Genomic DNA, 6,607 nt, shown 5'->3' on the forward strand with positions numbered 1-6,607 from the left:
GGCTTCCTTAACACTCTCACTGCATTAAATGTCCCCTAAGCTGAATATAATCGTCTGGAGGTAACAGCAACGAAATTTAAAGGACGTCGTCGTCGTGAAAAGGTTAAATATCATGAAACGATACAGTGTATGTTCGTCTGGAGGTTAAATAGCCTATGGTCAACGTTTCTATTTCGGTAGTAATGAGACAAGTAGTCTCATCGTGACTGCTGTCACACACGCACACACACACACGCACGCAGGTTCTGGTGGGTGTTGAGTTTTGTCTTTAAGGATTCGCTGGTCCTTCCTTTCAGGTGCAGCAATAATGTAGGATGAAATATGGAAACACTAACCCGTCCAGTAACCTTAGTAAATGCTACCTTATGAAATCTTTATACTGAATCACAGGATCAAAAAGCAATTCCCTGAGTCTGAGAGAAGCCGAAATTCGTTATATATATATATATATATATATATATATATATATATATATATGTGTGTGTGTGTGTGTGTGTGTGTGTGTGTGTGTGTGTAAAAACTAGTGCTCTCACAGCTACTCCTCGTTCAATATCGGGTGCACAAGTAAAAAACCACTTCGTCTCACACCATTTATTGAGTAAAAAAAATATTCAACCATAGTTCCTTTATAAATTTATAGTGATATAAGTTTATAGTGATACGTTCATTGCTGTATAATGTGACTGAAACGTATATATTTATATGTATGTATCTGATGCGGTTCCACGAGTTATAAACAATTATTTTGCAGGTATACTGAGGTGGTAAAAGCCGAAATATGATCGTTGCGAAACATCTATTCTTCCAAAGTGCACTTTGTTTGCGTGTATACGACAAACTTCTCCGCCAGCGCCACCTACATTCGCTACACGACACTATCATACTCTAAGGTTCCAGCTATGATTAAAGGTTCTTTTAGAGCTTTCCTGCCACTCTGTCTATAGTCTCTGATTCGAGCCCTAGCGCGACCCGGCTGGCAGCTTCCCAGTCAGGAATGTTAACCTGTGGCGGTGTGTTTCATGGTTCTCTTGTACTTTTTATTTTTCGCCGGCTTCTCCTAAATTGTACAGACGCGTCTGACAGTAAATTGGATGTGAACTAATTTCGGAACCTAAGAGTGGGATAACTGGACGATGTGACCAGTATTAAAGAATGGTGGAGTCTGTTTCAGTCTGATGGTGAAGCAAGGTAAGTAACGAGGTTGTCGATTCTCACAATTAGGTTTGTATTCTCATAAGCTTAGGATGTTTTCTAACACCTCTTCCTTAACAGTGTATGAGCATATTACAGTTAACATTTTCTTGTGCGTTAGCCAGGTTATTATATAAACATACTAACTCACTCGGAGCAGACACTGCGTCGGCACATAGCCTCACTAACTCCTCGGCACCACCCACGAGAAGGGTATCCTAGGTGCAGGCCTCCATGTAGCAATTTCCATCTTAACCCCAATTGGAACAATCGATTTTTTTCAACCATGACTTTTGCGGCCTTTCCCGTGGTCTACTTAGTTCAAAGTTCTCATTCAGATACCATCTAAAGAGTAAGGTCCACCTCAGGGAGATATGCAACTTGTCCTCTGCGGCTCACACATTATACAGATAATAGGCCTCGTCTCATTTTGAGGAAGTAATCGCTCATTACATACTCGGTCGTGCAGCCAAGAAAAAAGTACTACACCACTACCCGCGCCTAACACTCTGAGATGTTGACAGAACATTGTGATACAAGGACCATCCTGTGATACGAGTTAGGCAATTATACTTGGTACTTTTTTGTACTCAGTGTTACGTAGAATGGTACAGCTCTGGGTGTAGTGTCGTCTGTGATGCCAGCTTAATAGATCCACCTGTCTGAAACATGTGATGATTTTTCAAATCCATCGAACCTCAAGCACACGATACACTGCTGATTGTACAAGCGACACCCCACGATATCGACATGAGTCATGATACAAATGGGATGGCACGACTGCCTGTTATGATATATTAAGGGACTAGAACGAAATAAACTGGTAAGGAAGAGGTGCTAGAGAACCTTAACCGATGAGAATATGAACCCTTGTCTTGCCATACTGAGTGTATATGGGTGAATTTATATCTGCCTCATGATCAGTCTGTTCGTCTTTTAAAGTCTTGTCGCGGTATAGTACACAGAGAAACATGATGGGAAAAAAAAAATTGTCTTACTCTGCTTCGAATAGTATTGCTGATTAGGTTTTTTTTTTTAAATCTTTTTCATGAGAAAGTACATATAATAGGGCAATAAAGGATGTAATATATATCTTGGGTACCACCGTAGCAGATCCGTTCGGGTTTAAGCAAATTGCTGATTTCCATAACCATCGAACCCCAGCTGCGCAATACTTTTTTTTTGAGGGATGTTGTGCCAGAGTGTAGAAAAAGTTGAGGCCAGGCTCTTATAGACCTCACTATGTCAGTCTTCAGCTGTATAACGTAACTGGATGATTAGTGAATGGAAAGGTGGTCTTTCTTACTGCACACTGTAATGAAAATTCACCCAGTGTTATATGTTTCTGTAGGTATTTATAACCTCTCTTAGCTTAATGTACTCGTGGGAACTTAGATGATTATGAGTGATAAGTTTTTGTCTATTTTATCTTTTTTCATAACCATACTAACGCCCTTATAAGTGATGATGACACTAATTTATTATCAGCCAATCATTCTATTTGTCAGTCAGTCACTCGATCTATAGCTAGACGCCTTAATCTCGTAATGGGTGGTCGCAAACAAATCGCCTCTGTCGCTCCGTCCCCTGCCATATGTCTGCTCTCCCTCTAACGCGCACCTCTCTCAAATATCTCTTAACCCCTTCCCTCCATCTCATCTTCTATAAAGTATGTTAACTTATATACAGTACAGTTTAGCTTACATTAGGAAGCATTTGAAGCATCTGATGCCTCCGTTCAGTTATTTCTCCTGCCTTAGGGAATAACTGTTGTTGCTGTCTGTTAATGTCAGAGGGCTACACCTCGTCACACATTATGCTACTGCATACTGCACATTACTACACCGCCCTTATTATACTGCAACCTACTGCACTACACTGTCACAACGCACTACTCCACATTACACTGCACCACACCACATCACACCACTCCCTACTGCTACACATCACACTGCACGGCACGACATGACACCACATAACACCACTTTGTACTGCAGCACACTACACCAAACTACACCACTTAGTACTACGCTACAGAACATTACACCACTTTACACAACACTGCCGAACACTACACTGCACAGCATTATACAACACCACACAAAACCATACCACATCATCTCAGACCACACGACACCAAACCACACCCAGATCACACCTCATTGCACTGCACTGCACTGCACTAAAGTACAATTCTGTAAGAAGACAGCCCCAACATTGTATTCAGCGTGGTCAGTGGGTGTTAGCGCTGAAGTGGTGGCATGTGGAGGTATGCAATATGTAGGAGGACGGCTGGGCCTTAGTAACAGGCTGTGAAGTACAGTATATGCCCACATAAAAATATGAACACTGTGCTACACTGCTCAGTACTACAGCAACCTACATGTACTGGGGTGCGTTGCGCTGCACTGCACTGCAGTACTCTATACCACACTACATTACATTACCCTATAATACACTACATTACATTACCCTATAATACACTACATTTCATTACCCTACACTACACTACATTATATTAACCTACACTACACCACACTACTCTGTACTACATTACATTGCATTTCACTACACTGAACTACATTACACTGCACTACACTACAATACACTACACTACACTGTACAAAGCCACATCTCACCTTATCACACCACACCAAGCTGCACTGACTACCATAGCATCTCTAAGCATCACATCACTACGCATCAGTGCAAACGACACTGTAGGATGAATGAATATACTTTATCTAGTACTTTTACACATCTTTTTCTTTTGGGTTACGGCTTACATAAAGTTGTATTTATCAAGATTAGTGTCAGCTAATCATGAGTTTACGCCATACGATCTTATTTTGTTTATCCCATGACTATTTAAAACTAGGAAACGCCAGGCGATTTATTATGACCATCGCCAGACGACTCTATTGACCATTTGCTAGTTTTGGTCTGCAAGGATGCTGAAAATATCATCATTGTCAAATTTCACAGTATTGGCAAAAGTCGCTTTTCAAATAGGAAAGAATCTTGTGAAAATATGTTTGACTCTGTAAAAAGTAATTCCTGGACAGTGTTGTTACGATATCGAAGACAATCCATCTTTCACACTGTTTGAGAAATTGCACATTTTTTTTTTCCTAATTTATTGTTAAATCGAATTATAAAATTGTTCAGCAAGTACTTGATATGTCAAAGCTATTGTCACACAATCTTTACTAATTTTAAACATTTTTTACGCTGACACTACGAAAATTGTCAATATTTCAAAAACCGTGTAGTCCATAACTCGCAAGTGGCAATTTAACTCAGATTTTTTTCTAACTATAGAGGTTAAAATACAGTAGATGTCTCTTCAGCTCACATCTGTTGACCACCATACGAGTATTTACGTATCTAGTACACTAAGGGACATTCACGGCACATCAGAGACTATATTGCACCTCTTCCTCAAGCACGTTATTTGGACATTGTAAATATTTCATACCCTTCTGTTACCGAAATGTCATGCCAAGATAATACTAAAAAATAAATTAATGTGCCCTATGAAATAAACTAGTAAGATATAGATGACGGGGAATCTCTATTTACGACGATATTATTTATTCGTTTTACTGTAACTGACACTTTTCCATCTGGAATGAAGAATTGAAGAAACAAACTGACAATGGAAGATGGTACCATTGTCTATAGGATGCAGAAATGTAGCAGTCTTTTCCTGCAGTTAGGTTACCTGATATAAGCCAAAATAGTAGAAAATCTCGACCAAATTATGATGAAAAGAACGTACATTACGGTAGTTATGTATATGACAGCAATGAACCACCCCTCATGAGTGAAGACCATTGCCATGTTGTTACCACTTGCCATTATTTTACTGCACATTACCACCATACAGAACACTACAATGTCATATATCCCTTCATATTTCACCCAACCACACAACTGTATTTCCAACGCTAAACACCAAGACCCACACTAGACACCATTCTAGCCTACAACTTCACCTGCCTCAATACCTTAAGAGGTATCACTACATACAACACCACAGCTTACCAAGACACACCCTGCATCACTACAATACACCTAACCATTTCACACAATACCTCAACACAACATCCAACACAGGCAGCATCATACACCTTACATTACTACTCGTACAAGACACCTGACCACGTCACGGCACACCATATACCACACAGCACACTACTTGAACCCATCTCACAGCACCACAAACCATTATATTAGTTAGGAGACACCGAACCACCTTACCCAACACTTCACACCACCACAGCCCATCACATCCCACGCACGTACAATAACATAGCACATCATTCATCACGACGAGACATTTAACCACCCTACACAAGAACACAACCAACCCAGCCACACCCAATCACACCCCAGTGCCTCATCCACACAAGGTAGTGCAATATCTCTCCTCCAAGACCAAGAGAATAATAATTTTCAGTGTTCTAGTGCAAGTTATGCTTTCATGTGCATATCAGCATAAAAAAAAGCTAGAAGGTAGCTTTGTAAAGGCTTATTTCGTTCGCTCAAAACTCTGCCTGAACAACAACGTTACTAAGCAAGCATCTTAAAAGGTTCTCTCATTCATTCAAGGCAAGCATAAATATAAGCATTACATAGCCTTTAAACAAAGGAAGTCTATTTTTGGAGATTTTTTTTAACAAAATGCCACCATAAAATACCTCTAATGAATCACAAGAACTTTTTCTTCTTATTATTATTAATGTCATATGAATAATGCAGAATCGCCACAGTATAAGTAATACGACTTTCAGAGTGCATTTTTTTTTCTTGCAACCAACAGACGCTTCATCGATCCAATAAAGGACCTATTTCAATAAACAGATTCATTTCAAAAAGCATCCCGAAAATTTATAATCCGAAGGAAAAAAAAAAAATAGCACTCAGGACGTCATGGTAGTGATAGGGATTCATTCACTCTAAAGTTCGAATTTTAAAATCATGATAAGAAAAAGAAATCTAACTTCTGACGATGGCCACAGAAGATTAAGGCTTAAGCCCTCTCTTGAAGATGGGTGACCTTCAAACTACAGTCCTGGAGTGGAGAAGAACGCCTCCCTCAGTTTATGTCAGGATGATGGAAAGTAACTGCTCTTATATCATGGGATTTTCTTTTATATTTTCTTCAGGGTTATTTTGCATCCGACTCATCATTTTCTTAGCCAGGCTCCTTTTAGCCTCCTGTGTTTTGAATTTTGAAGTTTTTTTAAGCTTTAGTTTTTTCAAGACATCCGTTGTTTTTTTATCTCCCTCCCTCCCTCCCTCTCTCTTTCTCTGTCTGTCTGTCTGTCTGTCTCTCTCTCTCTCTCTCTCTCTCTCTCTCTCTCTCTCTCTCTCTCTCTCTCTCTCTCTCAAGCAATTAAGTCCCATTTTA

Source organism: Coenobita brevimanus, chromosome 13 (genome assembly GCF_032717465.1).
Source record: "Coenobita brevimanus isolate Jiangsu-jjx chromosome 13, ASM3271746v2, whole genome shotgun sequence".
In the NCBI taxonomy this organism is placed as follows: Eukaryota; Metazoa; Arthropoda; class Malacostraca; order Decapoda; family Coenobitidae; genus Coenobita; species Coenobita brevimanus.